The sequence below is a fragment of the Falco rusticolus genome, chromosome 6 (genome assembly GCF_015220075.1).
Source record: "Falco rusticolus isolate bFalRus1 chromosome 6, bFalRus1.pri, whole genome shotgun sequence".
Classification (NCBI taxonomy): domain Eukaryota; kingdom Metazoa; phylum Chordata; class Aves; order Falconiformes; family Falconidae; genus Falco; species Falco rusticolus.
In genome coordinates, this window is record NC_051192.1 from 67,056,684 (window position 1) to 67,078,258 (window position 21,575).

Here is a 21,575-nt window from a genome sequence, read left to right on the forward strand (position 1 = left end):
TCTCCCCCGGTCTCCCTGTCCAAAAATAGACTTCTCCGTAACACCACATTTTACCACAAGCAAATGCTACTTGCCATCTCTCTACTGATTCATCTTTGCATGTACCAGAGCTCCACAGAAGCTGAGGAGAGGTGGACAAAAGGGCAGCTTGCTTTGCAGGGTTATGGGGTTTCTGTTGTTCTGCAGAGGTGCTTGCAGCCCTCCATCTGAGCCTGAGTTGTCACTGTGCCTAGAGGCTTGGAGTTTGCCATGCAGCAAGGAGTCAGTGCCATTCTCCTAAAGAGGTGGAGGTTGTACTCCAGCCAACCTGCCCATATCCATCCGGTGCACAAAAAAGCCATTTATCTCACTCCATGCCTATAGAAAAGTGTGTGACAGCATGCTGGCAGTGTGAAATGTTAGAGGAGAAGACTCTAGGCCACAACCTGACAAACAAACCTGGCGCATGCAGTGAGCTGGCACTGTAAGAGGTGTGAGTCTTTCTGCTCAAGGAAAGCAAAGCCACAGAGATGAGCTGCAACCTGTTAGAGGGTGGGTTGCCCCAGGCTCATTGGGCCAGGAGTTGCCAGGAACCAGCACATAACAGTGACTGTCCCAATAGATATTTGATAGTATGGATAATAATTTTGCTGTGATTACAATCTTGTTATCACATCCAGCTTTTCTTCTCATGATTCTTCTTCATGCTTTCCTTTCATAAATACGGTGCATAAGTGGGGACTAAAAAGTGGAGATGCAAGTTAGTGTAAATACAAAATATGTGGCATAGCAGTATGATAATATGCGGGGGATATATATGGGAAATGACTTACAGAGATGAGTAGAAAGCCCTTACTTTTCAGAATGTTTCTATTTATCTACAAGCTGTACTTTTTAAACTTAAAAATCTTTGATGATTGGATATAATAAGACTTGCACAAAATATATAACTTCCTGGGAAGTTTATCTTAACATTGACAATTACATAAATGATTCCATAAATGAAATTCACTGAAAACTGGGTAGCATCAGACAGCTAAGGAACTATTAATGCTTAGGGTTTTTTTGGTTTAATGAGTACACCTCACAGAATGGTATTTTCATATGGTCTTGCTGTACTGAAAGTAAGTGGGTATATATGATTTAGGGGAAGATTAGGGGAAAATAAATTCATTATTTTGTATGTAATTTGAGCTAAGCTAGTTTGTGATAGTCTAATAAATTTATTTCAGATAATGAGGTTTAATAGCTTAGGAAACTTATGAGCTTTTTAGGAGTTGGTGCCTTGTTCAGTTTGTTACTAGTGAAAAGCTTATGTGCATTTTTCCCTTCTTTTTCGTAAATTTGTTAGTTTCACTGCATCCCTGATCCTGCAAAAGGTTTTGCTTTTGCCATTCCTGAAATATAAAAAATAGAAGCTAGCTGTTAAGTAGCTGTTTCAGTGATGACTGTTTTTATATTTCTGGATTACTTTAAATCCTATAATTTGGAATAAGGCAGTTATTTGAAAATGGCTAACCCTTGAGATTTCATAAAAATCTACAAAATATCAAGAAAGTAACCATAAAAAGAGACAGTAAGTCAAGAGAATGCTGAATGTTTTCAATAATATACCATGATTTTAAGTCATACTCATGGTTTTGGGGTGCTAGGTTAGATAATGCCCAAGAAGTTTCATTAAGATCTGATGACAGCTGACAACAGGAAAATTGAAGATCATGTGAAAGACTTGAATAAAATCAGCATTCATGAAAACAGAGGCAAACTGCTGAATTTGGAAATTATTGTATTACAGACCTGTCTTTATTTTCTTCTAGTTTCATACACATGCTTGTATTCACACAAAGAAACACACACACAGATGATACTTGGCTTAGAGAATGGAAACAGAAGAATATTACTGCTAAAACAATAAATAATTTATTCTACTGAACCAAATAGATGTCAAGGTTAAAGGCTTTTTACAGAGAAGTGTATGAAAGAGTATAATTAGATTTTTCCAGGAAATGTAAGTATGTCTTATTCAGACATTACAAATATTTCTCTGCCTATAACAAAACATTCACACAGCTATTGAAGTCAAGTTGTTGTCTTTAAATATAAACTCCAAAATTTGCAGATGTTCCAGTTTTAGTTTTTATACGTTAATATTTGCTGTATTCATCAGGAAAAAGACCCTTTAGTAAAACTTAATTGCATTGTGAACGTCATTAAACTTAATATTTTACTACCAAAATAAATGCTCCTTCATTTAATTCTGTGTTGTGGGAAGAGATCAAAGCTATAGGGAAGTAAAGCATACTATTCTGAGGAGTAGAAGTTAGAAGTTTCTGACTTGGAAATCACATGTAAGGCAAAGTAAAACCACAACATGTCCCAGGGAAACTGCTGCCTGTCTTGATGAGGATGCTGCCATTTAGCCACCACTATCCCACGATTTAGGAGAAGGAGTAAGAAAGACACTGGTAAACTGACATCAGCATTAGACCGGTATCTCAATCTGCTCTCCCCTTGCCACTTTTATTGTGTATTAAGCTCATGAGTAAGGGGGAAATTACAGGGAATAACAACTTGACAGCCCATCAGAAGACAATAATGCACCAGAGGCTGCTTAAAATAAACAATGATAAATCGCTAAAATTTCACAAGTATGTTATTTTGCTTCTGAAGACATACGCTTCCTTGCTTTCTTGACTCTGTAATGTGTATCAAATACCCTGTAACTCACTGTCCCAGAAATTTCCTCAGTTCATTGCCTAGGGTAAGAAATTGTGACCGTACATACAGTAGTAGGAAAATGATAAGAAGCAGTAAAATTACCCATAACATCAAATGAAAGCAAGGGACTGCTGTACTTCAAACAAACAAAAACTTCCCTTGAACAGCTGTTCACTGAGAAAGGGTGATTGGAAAAAGCATCTCATGCTTTTAGGGCAGACAACTTTAACAGCAGCAGGTGGGAGAGATGGTAAGGTCCATCGTTCCCTAACCATCTCTCCCCACTCCTGACCTGCTTATTGAGGTGCAGGTACACCATACTAGGGCACCCTGCTGGCAATGTCCAAGATTTACTATGGCAAACCAATACTATTTCAGCTGTCACTACTGCAGGAATGAGTATTGACAGCATCAATCAGGAGTTCAGCATCCCAGGCTACTCAAGAAAGCAATTTGTCATTGCTGCCCTGCCCTGAGCTGGTTATTATGAAAGACAATCAAAAATGGATATCTGAACAACTGGACATCTGAAAGATGTATTCCCAGCACGTGTTTATAGAGGGATATTGGACTGATCAGTGTGTATTCTTCAAAATCAGACAACACTGATAACACTGAAAACATCAATGTAGACTTCCAGCACTCTTTGCCAGCTGAGAAAAGAAGCAAGTGACTAGATGACACTGGAACCAAGCGGGATTTTAGTATCATTTCTTGCAGCTGCTGATAAACTACTTATTTTTAAGCATGTTTTTTTTTTCACTTGCCTGTCCTTGAAGTCTGCCTTGTATTACCAAACTGAGGAGCTGATGTTCTGCAAACTGTAGTATTTTATGTGCGCTGGTTCCCTACAGACAGCAGCATGCCAGGACGTTCTGTGGAAGGTATGCCAATATGCAAGAGGGAATACAGTATTTTGTGGCCAAAGAAAGCACAAACAAGTGCTCAGCTTGTCAGAGGGGGAAGAGATGAATTCTGGAAACCTATTGCCACTACTTAGTTTTATCCAACAATTGCTTGGCACCAAAATAATTGCCAGTTCTGAGAACAGGCACTAGGATATAGAAATCCCTCCTTCTTGGGAAGTGCCTGTGTCACTGTGATAGCGTGTGATGCCCCTTTCGCTCTGGTTTCTGTTCATTGCATTTGGTAGCCAATGTATAAGCCTAATTGTGTGCTATTTGTCATACCATATAGTTTTTTTGCTTAGATTCATTTGAACTAAATCTATCTGATCCTATGAATGCGTGCAAGTAGCCAAGACTCATTTAATCAAGAAAGAAAATGTGTTTCACAAAGAAAGTAAACTTGATTGTAAGTCAAAGCACTGGTAAGTTATAATCAATGAACAGAGGCAATGTTATGTGGTTTGGGTCACCAATAAATACATCAGATAGAAACTTATAAGCATATAATTCATGGCCTACCTCTGCCAAAAAATCCATAGCCTTATGTGTGGAATAATTTCAGTACTGATGGACATGAATTTTATGGATTTTTTGATTAATTTGTGGGTAATTCATGAGAAGAATCAAGGTGCAATACATTTCTTGAATTGTTCAAGTAGCTTCATTACCACACCATACCGTACCATACCATACCGTACCGTACCATACCATACCATACGCTATGGTATTTTTTAATCAATTCTCAGCTCATTTTCAAAGCTGAGTGGCTGCAGCTTCATTTGAGAGGGGCATACTTTCTTAATAAGAAAGAAGAAGTGGACAATTAGAAGAAAGTAAGAATTTTACTGCTAGTTTTATTGCTTGAAAAATGCTAGGGGAGTCTATGTTTAATAGTCCCCGTGCAAAATAGGATAGGAAATAAAAGAAAATGTTCATTGCAGTGGTAATATCCCTTTTCTGCTCATCTTTCTACAGCAGTGCAAAAATTTGCTGCATGTTCTGGCACCACAAAACATTCTTTATTTTTTAACCTAATATTTCTCTAGCTTTTAACCTCTGAGGTTTACAGTTATACTTGAATTCTAAGATACAGGAAAAAACATGCCAAATTTTCATACGAAATGACTTTTCCAAAGACATTTAGCTACCTTTATCAAGTTATTTGTAATTTTATTTTATATCTACATTATTCAGTCTTACTAACACAATGGACAAATACAGCACTGATTAAGCTTATTTCCTGTCATTACAGAGGAATTAAATACAAACATTAAGTGAATCTAAACAAAAGCAACTAGTATTTTTTTACACACCCTTGTGCTGCAAGCAGCTGACCACAGGCTTTCTAATAAACTTCACAAGTAACTTCAGGACTTTTCAGCAGTTGTCTTAGGCAATTACAAGTCTTTAACAGCAAAACGGCATAGGAGTTAGGAGGCTATTGCCAGCTTGGTTTTGCTTTAGCTTAACACTGAGTCTGGACTTGTATGGTCTAAGTGAGCACAGCAATGAAAAAGTCGTCGTTGCGTAAGTAACCTGAGGGGAATAAGAAGAGGCAGGGCAGTCAAACAGACCTGTATAAAAATAACCCTAAGCAGACCCAAAGCAGAGAGAAAAACAAGAGCAAACTCTTCCCAGCAGAGAACTCAGGTCACTGGTGACCCAGCACAAACCTTTCCTCTCCTCAAGTGAGGCTGGCAGTGTCAGTTTTAAGATCCTGAAGGTCACGGGAAGGGTAAGCATAACACTAGGAGATAGGGTTAGATTGCAGAAAGTCAGCATATAACTGAAAGAATAAAATTAATGAGGATTAGCAATAATTGAATAATTTGGAATACATGTGTTAGTATCATTGTAACTGGATTAATATATGTCTTTGTTGTATTAGGCTGCCAAGACGCTAATTAGACTACTAATAAATTCATGGCTCTGCATATGACGAGTGTTCTGTTAAGCTAAAAATAAATTGCTTGTGGTTTAATGCAACAAAGTGGTGGAGTATGAAGACAATATAGGCAAATCTTTAAGGACTTGCTGAAAAATTGGGAGGGAGAGAGAGCTGTGTGAGGTCTCTGCTTCATTGATGAGAAGGAGTAATCAGAGGAACCCCATTTAAATGTCCTTGAGTAAGGAGAAGAGTCTTCTTCTTCTTCCCTGGAGGAGAGCAGCTCTAAATGTGTAGAGGAGGCAACAAAGCTCGAAGACATAAGAAATTAAACCCTGTAGCTCTGCAGAGGGGTGAATAAAGCCCAAGGGGATAACCACCGTTTCTACTGTACAGAAGAGGAAATCCTGCTGGATTACTATTTCTGAGGAAGCTTCTAGGAGATTCACTCTGTCTCACACACATGCTCACACATGCACACGCAGGTGACCCAGTTCAGTCCTGATCTGGGGGGCGGAGAGGAGGCTTTTCTTCTGGAGAACAGGCTTTTTTTTTTAAAGTAAGGTTAAAACCAAAAAGCTGAGTGCCAATTGGAGGCGCTAAAATGCCTTGGACTAATAGTAATTGGAGATACATGTGTGCAGCTGCCAAAATAAATTTACGTGCAAGCAAGATGGCATCTGGTTTAGTTGCATTAAAATGCTCTGTGGCCCAGTATGGCCCAAATGATCTTTGTACCCCAGTGAAGGTAGTTATTCAACCAAAGCTACATAAAGTAGGAATAACTTTGATAGATTATCAGGGAAAGAAACAGCCTTTTCAAATTCAGAGTATTTTATATGAGATGATGTTCTCAGACTTTTACGATTTCAAGTGCAAGACCTGTATCTAATATGCTGTGACTACACAGATATCCTGTATGAGGAATGTAAAATCATATGGGTTTTCTAGATCCCAGGTGGGATTTAAATAGCAGAGGCAGGGCTTAGATACAATTTTGAGTGCATATCAGAACAGAAGTTCTAAATTTAATCAATATAAAGAACCATGCCTATAATCCTATTACTTGCTTCCCCCTCACCAACCTACCCCCCACCTTTCTGTGATTTCCTTTAGGAAACTGGCATATTCAATAACAGGTTTGTTCCATTCAGCTCCTTCAGATTTCTTAGCAATTTTGCTTTAATCTACTGAAAGACAATACATAAAACTAGCCACTGATTCAATTGCTACTCTTTCTGTCAGAGGTGTGCTGTTTACTCTGAATTCTTATTAACATTTATGTCCAAGGGAATTTGCAATGAGCTTCAGTGAGATGAAGATCCAGCTGTAAATGTCATACTTTGTGTAAAAATGCTGTTACTATTCTGATCAAGTCAGTGGCCTTTTCTCCGTATGCTCAGATACAGTTTTTATTAAGCGAGAGATAATAATTTAGTTAAAATAACCTGCATATAATTATTACTTGATGCTTTAGATATACTTTAATTGATCACTTGTGACCTTGAATTCTTGTAATTCTTCTTGTAATCATCATCTACTTTTGTGGCCCCTTACCAATTGTTAGGTTCCTTCTGCTTTTGATACCAGTTGGGATTTATGGGTTTAGGTTGGTCTGAAATACCATCCAATTCTATACATATGGATAGGCTATACACTGTAAACAGGAAATCAGAGAGCTGAAGAACTCTTTACTCACCAAGGATATTTTATAAAAGCCATTGTTAATGTTTTATGCAAGAGGATAATTTGGACAAAAGGTAATTAATATAGATAAAATTCTTTTTGACATAGAATTTGTTTGCTGAAGAATGAAAGGGGATTGTATAGATTCCTGTTTGTATAGTAAGCACAAAAACTACTGCTGCAAAAATGTTAACAGCACTTTTTTGTTTGTTTACTTGCTTCTAGCATTCTTCATTCTATTTAATTTTGTTTCTTCTCCATTGAAAGTGAACTATTCTATTTTAGGTTCTATAAATTAAGGAACTGCTTTAATCTTCTATTGCAATATTTAAAAATGAATGCAGTTATATATTTACCTGCATTGTCATTGTAATGGAAATAGTGAATAGTGAAAATCAAATGTGATTTTGGCCCCAAAGACACTACTGTTAATTATGCCCAGAGAAAAACAGTGTCAGGAAAGAAGAATCTGAATTAAAAGGGAAGTATTATAATATTATTTTCAAGGAATCATAGAACTCTGGAAACAATCTGGATTACTAAACAGTTCAAGAAGATCTACCCAGAGACTCTAGCCATATATAGTTTGAACTTTTTCAACGTACCAAATAAAGTGAAGTTCAGTTCTATGCTCCTACAAAGAAGAACAAGAAAAGAGGCTCCAATGCAGGTAGTAATACACAGTAATAAAAGTGTAATCAAATTTGATAGGAAATTGACATTTTTTGTCTGTCAGGTTTAAGACTTCAGTGTGTATCATTTCTCACCATAGACAGCAGTCAGTTACTGCAGGTTTCCCCTAAAGAAAAAAAACCCAAAAAACTAAATACATAGTAAAGAAAAAAACCCAACAGCTTCTTTAAAAAAAAAATTAAACTCCAAACCAACCAAACGAAACCAACCAAACAAAAAAAGATACATGCAGTCACAACAAAGTATCTGATTTAATCTATGATGACATATTTAAACATGATTCTAAAATTCCAAGGGAAGGTTGAGGAAATAAAATGGCAATGCAAGTAGAGCTAAAGAAGAATAACAAAGAAATCTTCTCACTTAGAACCGTCATTAACTTCTTAAGTGTCAGTGGGTAAACCACTTATTATCTCGTATTTCCCAATTTTTACTCTGTACAATTAGGTTTGCTTTTTTATTGGAGGAGTATTATTGGACAAATAAACTAGGAATTTTGAGGAATAAAACTAACATCAGGATATAGTGAACTAAATTAGGTCAAGACACTTATTACATTAACTAGTACAGAAATTAATCTGCTCTGAGGCAGTGCCTGCAATTTTCATTTGTGGGAGAATAGGAAAAAAATCAATAATAGATTATGTAAAGAGAAAAGACATTAGCTTAGGCTGTTTAAAGGTGAGAAAGGCTTTTTAGTTTTAATAGCCATAATATATGAGTCCATAGTTCCACGATGAGAGCAATTTGGTGATAGCACTTGATTAAGAAACTTCCACATCCATCGTATGTGTGCTACCCCTTGGCTTGTGCCAAAGCAATTTTGTTTGTATTGCTGTAGACCACATTCCTGAACCAATCAACATTAAAAATTACCTAGTAAAATGGAATTTGCTGCTAGGGGAGCCGATACAACGGAGAATCTCAAAAGCCAATATTGCTAGCAAATCCCTCATAAATTGAAACTTGAGATAAATTATGTGAATATGTCCCAGGAAATGGAAGATTTAAAATGCTCTAAACAAAAAACCAAACAGTCAACCCCAAATAGCCCCTAATATTCCATCACTCATTGAATTTACCAGCTATGACTACACAAGCAGTAATGTAATTAGTATGGTCCAAAAATATGGTGCAGAAATAGAGAACAGGTGTGAAGACCTTATGCCTATACAATACATTTCAAGGAGAGTAATTTTTATCTGGTCTCCTGAGCTGAATGCTCCAGCAGTTGGAGAGCAGCTTTGAAATTTATTTCCAGCCAATGCATCGTCATCCTGGATGAATACCCAAAAGCAGTTTAAGCACTCTGAGACCACTCCACAGTGCTGACCCAAGCATAAGTCAGAAGATTCACTTCAGAAGTGAACCCAAACTAAAACTCTAATGTAGATCTATCTTTTTTTTCCCATCTCTCTCCTGAGAAGGTATCAAAAGACCTTGCTATTTGCTTAGGGCTTTCCTCTAAGGTATGAAGGAAGATCCACAAAGACAACTCTGTGTGGTGAACAGCACACCAGTGAGAACGGTTCGTGCTCAGTATCATCTTGGTACAAAGGCTTTAATAAATATAAAATACATTATTAAAACTCTAAGCTTGTCTGAAAATGAATGATGACCTAAAAGCCAGATTTGTCCTCTCCTCCTGCCCAGGAAGAGAATTCCAGAACAGAGGGGGCTGCCTTCTGTCCTCTCACCATTACGGCATTTGACCATAGACCATCTCCAGTTTTGCAGTGTTGCATAGGAAGAGAGAGATGGACCGATTCTGTTATTTGAGGGTTATAAATAATGGGCAATTTAATGAAGATGCTGGAGAGCAAGTCAATGTGTTGGACTCTCACGTTTAACCACCCAATAGAACAAGATTTTGAACAGTCTTGCTACCCCGTTCTACGTTATCTGCAACCTGTTTTCTTATGTACCAGTTTAAAAATATTATACCACACTAAATGAAAAAGATATAATCACTTTAAAGAAATGGTAAGCCATCTTCTAAAGAACTATGTCTGTGAAGCTACTTCTCCATACATCTGTGCAGTAGCTATAGGGTACTGATTAGGCAACCTATATGTCCAGGTTACTTTAGCAGGAATTTACATGAACCATACGTTTATTTTAGTGAGTTGTGCACTTTTAAGAATATATTTGTGCAATGCAGTAATTCATCAACACTTTTCCTGTCACTGGGATTTTCCTAATTTATTTGTGTAACTGCTAACATCAAAGTTTACTCCTGAAATAAAAGGTTGTCCCATTTCATAGCAGAAAGAATTAAAACATCAAAGTTTGCTAGTGGTTCAGTAAATTTGTATGTTAATTTTTAGTGCCTGACAGAAATGCCTCACTCACTCAGAATTTTGAAGCTTTTCCAGTAAGGAACAGTTTGCCTTACAGAAATACAGAATAATTAGTGCTTTCATAATTAATCTATTAGGGAAATATTTTACCCAAAACAGTTGATGCCAACCTATGCCAAGTCATTTGATATGGTAAAAAAGCATTTGTTTAGTTTTAAAGTAAGGAAAATTTTGAAGTACTGAGTACATCTTTGATCTCAAAAGTGCATTCTTTATAGCATAAGAAAGGCTACAGTGTATCCTTAAAGAAAGTTCAAGACACAACATCGAGGCAGTTTTCTTTCAGAAAGGTCAGATGCTTTTGTTAAAAAAAAAAAAAACAAAAAAACAAAAAAAAACAAAACCCCAAAAAACACAACCAAAAAAACCCCACAAAACCACTTTTCCTTTAATGAAAAGACATCTGACATACTCAAGCATATTTCTCCATTGTATCCTAGAATGACAGATCAGCGTAGTTCCAACGCATATAATATGGTAATCTGATTCATTATTTTTCCCCCTGCTTATATTTCAGGGTCATTTAAATCCAAGAGCTTCAAAGCAAACTACAACTGAAACTGTTTTCCTTAATTCACTTATTTGTATTTTAAGCTGTTCTCATGTGTCAAAGAATCCGACTTATGCCTCATTAAGAAATAAAAAATAAAAACTGAAGCAAATGATCAGCTGCTACTCTATTTAAAAAGTGTTGGGGAAATCTCCTATTTTCCATGAATATTAGAAACCAATAATATTAGACCATTCTAATAAAATTCATCAAGGTAGTCCACTATGATCAGGTTTTGAAATGGGCAATTTTTTCAAAAGTACCCTCTGATCTGCAAGTTTCATGTTCTGTGCCTGCCATAGATAGTATCTCTGTTTGAATCTGCAAATTGTTTTGTATTGTGAAGTCTTGTGCAATTTGTGCTATTACTAGTTTGTGTAAGTGCTAATGTTGGTCATAGCAAACTTTCTGGGAGCTGTGTTTGGAAACCCAGTGTAGGTATAATATTATAGGTAATGCATTTTGTACTAATATTAAAATTTCTTAGTATTTCTGTACTGTTTATCTTGAAATAGACCTTTCATGATAAAAAAAGTATGAACAGACTTCTTCTCCTTTGAAATTCCAATGTTATTTTTGAAAAATACTTTTGGGCCTCTGTGTCCATTTGCTAACATTGTCACAGTTCAGTGTGAATTACAATTTAGATTTAAAATGTAAAGACCAGTCATCGTTATTCCATTTTCCAGATTCTGCCTCAGCTGAAATAGTGTATTAATTTAAATAAACTGAAAATAATGTGCCTTACAAAAATTTTACAAATAGGCTGGTAAATTATGTAGGATTAGAACAACCTGGATATTATAAAAAAACCCACCATGATTTGTTATCATATTAGCTAGCATAGCTGAATAACTACGCTAACCAAGATTACTTTTGTGATTTAGGCAGGTATTTTGTAAGGAGATACTACCCCATTTAGCTCCTGTTGCCTGGCCAGGGGAGTTCACAGAGAGAATTGCAGCCCCTCCGGGGACTTTCTCCTTGCCATCCTTGGGGATTGCATGGCACCTTGACATACGCTTGTAGAATCATAACTATAATATTAGGTATGAGTAAAACTAGCAGTAAAAAAGAGAATGTATGTAAAATCTCTGAACCTTGTGATCTTTCACTGTGGCAGAATACCTTTTAAAAAATGCTGTCAGTTTTGTAGGGGCGAAAGGCACTGGAAAACAGCAGGGTTTGGGGTTTTTCTTTTTTTCCCTTTTACATGGGATGTTGCCTCTGCTGCTGCTGCTGCTGGTAATACTTCATCTTATTGGCAGCATAATAACATTTTTCTCAGTGTTGTTGCAAGTAGAGGTGCTTAATGATAAACATAATATCAGTCAGTGACAATAATTTTAGGCCTCTTATATCTGCAGAGTGCAGTCATTTTAAATGTCTCATTTGGTGGATTGTGGGTTTAGAATTAGTTAAAATCTTATAAAAGTGGCCACATAACTAAAAACATTTCTGTTTTTCTCTACTTTCTACCTGCTCTCTGGTGTAGCCAAAATATATATTTTTCTGTGTGAGAAAATCTGCAGAGAGTTTACTTTTCCTCTTTGGTACACAGAGGCTCAAGTAAACAGCATCTGTAATATCTGACCTTCTGTGCACAGATTCCCCAGTGTGCCCTGAATCAACCGAAAAATCCAACCCCTTTGTATTTAGAACCCTCAGCGTATAGGGATATGCTGTAAGTCAATCAAGATCAAAACATGTAAGCAAATTCTGATGATTTCAAAATGAAATAAAAGAAGTAAAATCCATGGATTTTCTTACACTTTCAGAATTCATAATGTGTTTCAGAAAGGTCTGCTGAAAACCAGTTTTTCATTGCAGAAAGCAGTAGCTGATATAGTCTCAAGGCACATATTTCAATTGCCCATCACTTTCCTAAGCTTCGAACTTTGAGGAACAGTTTCCTAAACCTAATCTCTTTCCACAGGCTTGTTATTTCTCTTTAAATATAAATTAAGCAATTTTTAGAACACTGTGAAAAAGGGGAAAGAAATATGTTTCCCTCACACTAAAACCAAAGCAAAATAAACAGAAACACTCCTGCTGCTGCTGGTATCAAGTGCTGAAACTTGGCATGGAAAGACCTCTTGCTGTGGAAAAGTGCCTCGGCATGTTCTAGTGAACATTTGCTTTGAGCTGACCAGACTGTGAGAGGTCACAAATCACGTATTCGTTATGTACAATAGATTTGCTTTATACATTTTTGCTAAGTTTGTAATATAGGAAGGTTATCTCCTATGCTGGATAATGAAATGTATTCTGCAGGTGCACAAATCCAAGGAAAAGCTTCAGCAGGAGTCCTGCTGTTGGTAGCATTCATCAAAAAACGTTCATCAACTGTAATGCAGACTGTGAGGTCTGCAGCAACTGAGTCAAAAGCTCCCTTTTCTTCCCAAGAAACCTCAAAACTCAAGGAGCTGTTGTTCTGCTTCCTTCCCCTCTTGCGCAATGTGGGAGTCCTGTGGGTGAGAGCTGTTCTTGTGGCCCTTTGTGCAATGGGAATAGTTTCTGTCCTTACCATGCGGGTAGCTGGGCCCTCGCTAAAGATGCCTCCTGGTTTGACAGCTGTCTGCAAGGATGCCCACACAAGCCAAGGCTGGGCACCTGTTTCAGATAAATGGAATGAATCCAGGTATTCTTCCTCTGTTACATTAAGAAATTCACCTGAAGTCTCTACCTAAGCATGGGCTTCCTTCAAAGCTGCATGTATTCTGTGATATAAAGTGTGGCCCTGAGACAATATTCAAAATATATAGTAGTGACTTCTGATACAAAGACGGGGGCAGAAAATAACATAGATACCACAACACTGATGAATTTTTCATTAGTAAGTCTTCCTTTCAATAGTTTTATTTGACAAGATGTCTATTTCAAAACTTTTCATTCTTTGATGTATCTTAAGTGGAATTATTTTTTCATGTACAACTGATGCTGTAAGACAATTGAAATATTTAAGCAAAAACATATAAACATTTCAAGTAGCTATTTGACTCTGTGACATGTTCAAGCTGCTTTAGATGTGCTCTTTTTACTCTTTCAAGGCCAGATAGTGTTTAAGGAATGAGGTCTGGAACGAATGAGAACATATGTGAATATATGAAGTGTATTAGAGAAGTGGAAGACTTTAAAAATGTGGAAGCCATTGACATCTTCTGTGATGAATACTCAATTAAATTTTTGCATGTCAGTTTTGAATAGTGTGTTGCTACTTAACTAAATTCTACGATGTCTCAGCATTCTAATTTTGGAAGTCCTGTTAGGGGCAATGCTTACAGTAAGGGACTTCAGTCATTAAAAATGTAGGAGGACTTTAATGGAATTGCTGCTCTTGAAACTTAAAGAAAAGGCAGACAGACTTGGAAGGAAAAGTCTTGGCAGACAGAACTTTCAGTAAGCTCCTAATTGACTTAGGATAAGAAGTCTATTAATAGTGAAAGGCTTATGCATTTTTGGAAATTACACAAGTGGCAATTTCTGTAAGGTTAAACAAAGAGATAAAAAATGTTGTGAAGTGTACCCAAGCCTTGTAACAGACATTAAAATGATTATTGGGTTGGAAAACTATTCATATAGTTCACATTTTATTTGAAAAGTCACTGTCAGTAAGCCAGATGTCTTTAATGTATTACAGACATGACATTAGCTAAAGTTAGATTCATGCTATCCTTATCTCCTTTTTTCTTGTCCATATGACCTATAAAAGTCACAGAGATCTTATGCAGAAGCTACAAGCCTATTCCCAGATAATCCTTCAACATAAACTCAGCTGGGTTTATGGCAGCTTTGTACACCTGGAGTGGGAATAGAAAAAGCAGCCTTTATATACCTGACCTGTAATCCAACCCTGTAGCAAAGAAAGGTGACTGACTGCCAGTTAGTAACTTGTATGGGGCTCTTTCCATTTCTTTTTTCCTTCTGGAGGACAAATCAATGAGCCAAGGGTTCTTAATTTTCTTAGTATTGCTTCTTCTCAACACACATAACATACACATTTACATGAATCAGTTATCGACCTGAAGTGATTGCAAGCACTAACCTTTCCAGGCACCTGTGCTAATATACTGAGGGCTGGATCTCAGAGCAAACTGTCTAAAAAATTAGCTCTAACATGTTTGAGGCAAAGGTGAAACTCTTAAATCTTGGAGGCATCAGCTCTTCCCCATGTAAAATGCATCAGAGAGCTAACAAAATCATTTCTTAACAGATTAAGTAGTGTCTGTAACTTGTGAAACTCTAAAGCCTACTGTAATAGAATAGAAACTGGAGTAGATAAGGAGAATATTGTGATCTGAAACTAATATAAAATTTTATTTAAAGAAAGAGGTTTAAGTACAGGGGTTTTTTATTTTTAAAAAAGAAATTAAATTATTTCAATGTTTCATGTAAAGAAACATTTTCATGTAGGTATAATCATCATAGCGGAAACAGAGGAGCAAAGGCAATAAACAAATCCTAATAAACAAAATAACCTAAAAAGAATAATCATAAAGCACCATCAATATGAATTCATTTTAACCTCAGTGTCTCAGCAATGGGATGCCTTTATTCATGCTGGGATATGTGCCATGCAAGAGGTTATTGCTTTTTGTCACATTGGCTCAAACTCAGAGCCGGGGAGGCTATAGTAATGTTCAAAATACTACAAGATTTAAGGTTAAAAAAAAAATCAGGAAAGTGATATGAGCACTGTGAAAAACCTGCAATTTTTAGTTTTATAACAGTAATGGAGCAAGAAGAAGCATGCAATCTCCAGAGAATACACCAAGAGGAAAACAGAATGAATCAGGAAAGAAAGATGAGATGTAGGTACTGCAGCTCTGTGACCAGACTGTACTTGTGATCCCGTGAAAGCAAACAGGCTCGTGGGTGACCTTTGGGGAAAACAGGTAATGGAAATCACAAACAACAGACCAGAAAGTGTAAAGACTTTTAAGAATATTGAGATTATAAATTGATTCTTTTGCTGATAATTTGGACACAGTTGGGAAATTACAAATATTTTTGAGATGATCTGTTTAAATATTTGGAACTCAAGAACTCTTTAAATATAATGTAAAAACACACCCATCAGAGAGTACATTAACGTTTTTGTCTGTTTATTTTTAAACGTGACTACTTTTCATGACCATTCTTAGGACGGCAACAGACCCATCAGTCATTGAACTTAACTCCTCTCTGCCATAGTTGATATAGTAAATAGAATGATGTATGCAGTTTCAAACAGTAAGTCTGACGATGACAGCAAGCTTGGTAGGCTTGAAAGAAATACACTAGCATTATCTCCCGGTTCCTTGCAAAATATTTAGCTGTCCTCTATCTACCAGCTTGCTCTAATCTCTTACTGGTCCTTATCCTGGAAAAAAATTTTCACAAGGTTAGTTTTTAGTATCAGATTAGAAGCACTGAGTAGTAAAATTCAACTGCTACTTAGTGCAAATGTGTATTATTAGACCCAAAAGAGAAGAAACAGAGTGAAGGTTTATAGTCCATGATTTACAGGTTGTCAAGCTATGCAATTTCATTACACCTTTTAACGTTATGTTCCACTGGAACTACTAAGAGATGCAAATTTCAATATCAGTGTGAAAAGTTTGAAGGTTCAAGGCATATTCAGTATTCGAAGATGAGTATAACCCAATGTGAAAGTTTTACCTGATGTTATTGACTATGCTCATGGTTATATAGTACCTCTTATTTGTCAAAAGAATTTCAAAAACCAGGGATGCATTTTTTAAAAATGTAACTGAAATGTTATTATTTACATTGATTAATTTGTTGAGGATTATATGCAACTAAGCAGTTTGGGGTGCTCAGGATTTCTAATTTTAGAGCATTAACTGTTTCACATATGACTTCCCTTTAACAAAACTTGTCCTTTGTTCTTCATCAGTGCACAGGGGAATACCAAAACATCTAAGATAAAGAAGTAATTTTTGGATGTAATTCTTATATGTGTGATATACATACATCTCCACTGTGAAGAAAGTAACCTCACTGAAAGAGTTATACATATTATTTTGACATCACTGTGGCAAGGTTTCATCGTGCTTCAGTCATCTGAAAGCTTGGTATCTATTCCAGACCTATCTAAGCCTTTTTGATAGTCAAAGGAGAAAAAGACACAAGAAATGCCAAAGGTATGAAACTCATTAGAAACTGATGTTTGGTATTTTAGAGACTCTAGGTGGTTGGTTTGAGATAGCTACAGGTAGGTTGGATGGACCATTGTAATCTCCCTTCTCTGATAGTGGATTGAGCGGGGGAAAACACAGATCACAACCACAATTTACTAGAATCCCCTTTATCCATTAAGCTGTTATTAGCAAAATCAAACTGCTTTTGTCAGTAGGCAGATACTCACACAGTGCATGTACTTCATCACTGATGCACTTCACTGGCACGTTTGCACACTTGCTCAGTTATTTGCTAACACACAACAGGGAGGACAGAATATTCAATATTCAGTATGTTTTCTCAGATCACACAGGTAAGTTATTCTGTAGCAGATAGCAGAAAATAGCCTTAGTAATGCAAAATTACCTCTCAATCATAAAGATACCTCTCATGAAAGAAAGATGGAAGCCTACACGTTTCTATTCATATATGCAGTGTATGCATGTACTACCATCTATTTGTTATCAAGACAAATGCCTTATCACAGCTAGATGTATGACAGTATCTTTCACAGTTAATATTATATAAATAGTGTGCAAGATTAATGATCCGACAGCCATACTTTGTATCAGCTGGCCCAAACTCATTTTTTCCTCCAAAATCTATGTAGCAGTTATAAAGCTTTTATGTAAGAGTACTTTGGAAGGGTTATAGGGTAAATGCAGGGTTCTGGGCACCAAGATTTTCCCTATGGATCTGCTTGTCACTAGTGCTAATATAGACAGAACCATTGTGCTGTGCTTAAAACCATTCTCTTTTACAAATACTTAAATTTTTAACAATCTAATTGTGATTTATTTCCTGCCATTATCAAAGTTCAAATCCATGTCTAGTAGATACCGATATTAAACATTGGCCTGCTTGTCCAACAGCTGCTTTTTCAGGTCCCTAAAACAAATTTATGTGAAAATGGGAATAGTAATCCAGAAGCAGGGTGTAATTGTTTGTTCAGCATAAAAAAAAACAAAACAAAACCAAAAACCTATGCAAAGCTTGCAGCATAGATCAGGCATTTCTTGAATGCATTTTCACAGAGACTTCATCTTTGTTATGGGCTTTAGCATGATCTCACTAACTTATTTGCTGTAGGATTTTGTTCCCTCTTTCTATTTTTAAGCTCTCTTTTTTATTTCCCTCTTTTTCTACTTTTTTTTATTTTCCTATTTCTATTTTTTATTTTGATTTCTTTCATTTAATTTACTTTGATTTAGTTTGTTCTCTTAAACTGCATTTTTGTTTTCTCTGTGTATGTCTTTTGTTTCTGTCTTCATGAGCTCTTGTGATGCCTGAGTTAGAATACATTTAACTGATGTTATACAACTTACCTGAGCTACATCTCAGTGATTCATGTGGACTTTTGCAGTTGATGCAAAGATGGAATGAAAGTAGTTTCAAAGGTGGAGTTAATCTCTTCTTAAAACAGGCATTTAGGATGAGTCAAATGAGTTATGTTTTTAAGATTAGCTATTTCTCCAACACTGACTGCCTGAGTAACTTGGGGGACCATCTCTGACATCTAGCAAGTATATGCTTAAAGTTAGATGAAATCTGTCCGGCCCTGAAAGTTTTCTGAACAAATTCTATGAAGAAGTGCTGTTGATGCTGATGCATCTAAAATGATTCCTGGTGATTGGAATTTCCCTTGATTGCAGCTGCTGCCATCTTCATGCAGCTTGCCGCTGCTCTGAGCGGTGCTGCTTCCTCTCTGCAGAAAATTTGTGCTTTGCTCCTTTGTGTACTCTTCCAGTCTGAACATTTTAACAATCTTCCTTACAGCATTTCTATTTAAAGGCAGGACGCTGAAACGGTGTTTCATTCCACATCTACTGTATTAATTGTCTCTTGCTGAAAAGGCTAAGCTGTTAGTATTTTGTGCACTTACTGGAATAAATGGCTGTGTGGGAGCCTGATTTTCCGTTTTGCAGTGTACTCCTTTTTGCCTTGCCAGAATATACAATCGGAGCTGAGTGAATTGCTCTGGCTTCTAATTCACTACAGTATAGTGAACTAACATCAACCTCTACTAATGCCATCCTCTTAGTCTCAGGCTACCAACACCCATTAATATCTGACCCCAAGCAGGGCCTAAAGATTCATCATAACTGGATGTTTAACTGCAGAATACAAAAATCTGCTTTAAATATTTCAAATGCTTCTTACCTTTTCATGCTTTATGAAATCACAGTAGGATCTTTCAAAAGCTTTATTCTTGTTTGGAATGCAATGATCTGCAAACTTCTGTGGCACGGTCTGATAACTTGTTCTTCTTGACTTAATTGAACGTAGTTAAATGTCTCAGAGACAGCAATTTATTTAAAAATATATATTTATGCTATTGCTTTTTGCAACTCCTTTCACCTTCATGAAGACATCAGTGAGTAGGTTTTTTTCAGGCCTTTATTTCACCTGCATTCCCAGTACTGCATTTGAATTCTAAATTGCCTTCACATTGTATTTGCTTTTTCTTCTGTGCCAAAATTTCAAGATTCTTTCTTCTATTTCTGTCCTTTCCACTTTTGCTCTTCCATCACAGTTAGTGAGGTTTTTTGAGGTGTTTATGAATGAAAAAGGACTATAATGTACAAACAGTTAAGTTACCAACATGGATAGCAAGCTTTTAAAATGGAGAGACAAATAAGGTTGGTGGACCATGTCTTTTCATATTACATCTTGTGTAAACCAGGAAACTAATTTTAAGAGGCCATTCAAGCACTTTGGCTGTATATCGCTTCCTCAAGTCCCTGAAGCTGCTAAGCTTACTTTTCAAAAATCCATTATCCTTATTTTCTATGCGCTATTAAACAAAAATACCAATTGTTATATATCTATGCATTATAAATACTTGAGGGATTATTTCTTCAGCACAATGAAATGAAAATACTTTAATTTGGGATAATAAATTAGCTCTATGCTTTAAGCAGCTCCAATAATATTAAGCTATTCTATTTTACTCCAGAGGGACAACGTTCTGAGCTCACTAATGGTCTCGTATTCCTTTACCAGAAAATTAAAGTTGTAAGTATTGGTAAGCCTATTGCTGGTTTTGTTATTCCTTTATGTTTGTGTTGGAAATAATTAATTGGCTAAAGTACAATTAAAATAATATCTTTAAGAATCTGAACTTGATATGTGGGATATGTACTTACAGTGCTATAAAATTATCTGTGGAATTACTGTGCGTTACTTTGTTTTACTTTAGAGTTGTGTTCCTCTGGTTTCTAATCAACAGATATAGATTTTTTAATAAATCAGTAGAATGCTTTCAAGCCATATTTCAGGTTTTCTTACATTTACTTACTGGCTGTGTGTATTACAATCCCTATAACCTTAAAGAATCACAGCAGTTTAGGTGACATCTGAAATCTGCTATACTTCTGACAACACTCTTTATAGACCCTCTGGTTATATCTCTACTAGCAAATTAAATGTGCCAAATACCATTCTCTGGCACTGAGGCTCTTAGCAAGCAACAATTAAAAGTTCAGCCTCAGAACTGGGAGGTGGGATGAGCGAGGCACACTTCATTCAAATACTCATGAGTTCTTTGGAAGATGTTACCTGACCTGGCCCAAAACTCTGCCAAAGTTGGTAGTTCATTGTCTACTGACTCTATACAGAGAGCTAGTGACCTGGACTATTTTCTGATGCTGGTATAAATGTGCGCTCTGAATCGCAAATCAGGAATTAATTCTGCTGTAAGTAGGTTGGGCTTTTTTCTGGCTTTGAGGAAGTATTCACATCAAACTCTTCATTTCTGCTTAACCTCCTGCTTATGAGAACTGCCACATGGCTGTGCAGTATAGAAATTATTTTGCTGTGCCTGAATCTGGTATTTTCAGAGATTTTACATATCTTTCTAGACCTCCTCTGATCCTTGCTTTGACAGCTATAAGCTTTCTGAAGAAGCTATAGATGGCAGGATAGCATCTACTTTCAGAAATCTTTGCTATATGCAACAGTTGTATGTACATGCAATACAGGTTTAGCAGGAGAAAGTGTGAGCTCAGATGTTTCAATACCTCATGTAGTCACATGCTAAGATTTAAGTCATAAGCAAGTATTTAAAGCTCTAAAAATAGGGATTTAAACTGAAAGAGTGAAATAATTCTAATCACAGTGAAGCAAATACCACTGAAACTGTGGATCCAGCAGTTTTTAGCTGGTGGGGATTCCCACTAGGTGGTGAAATCTACTTCTGACAGTGTGTACATCTTGTCCTGGTGTGTCATGGTGCTGGGCTCAGTGCTGACATGTGCCATCCCTGCTTAGCAATGGGTAAAACCAAAACACAGTAAGATTTTATTGAGGGTTAGGAAGTTCCCATGGGGATGGACCCCACTGCTGTCCAGATTAGAACCACCCCCTGCATTTGAGTGAATGTCTAAAAAAACAGTCATGGACATTCCAATGAAATACATTTTCTAGTGACATAGACACCTAAACTTTACTTATGAAACAAAATAAAGCATACTTTTAGGGTAACTTTTTATTTCTGATGTAGCCTCCCTATTATTGATGATAATGAATTCTGGAAGTAGGGGAAAGTACTGAGGAAAACCTGTGGGAATTGCTTACATAACTTACATTACACTTTATTTCCCCACTTCAAGCAC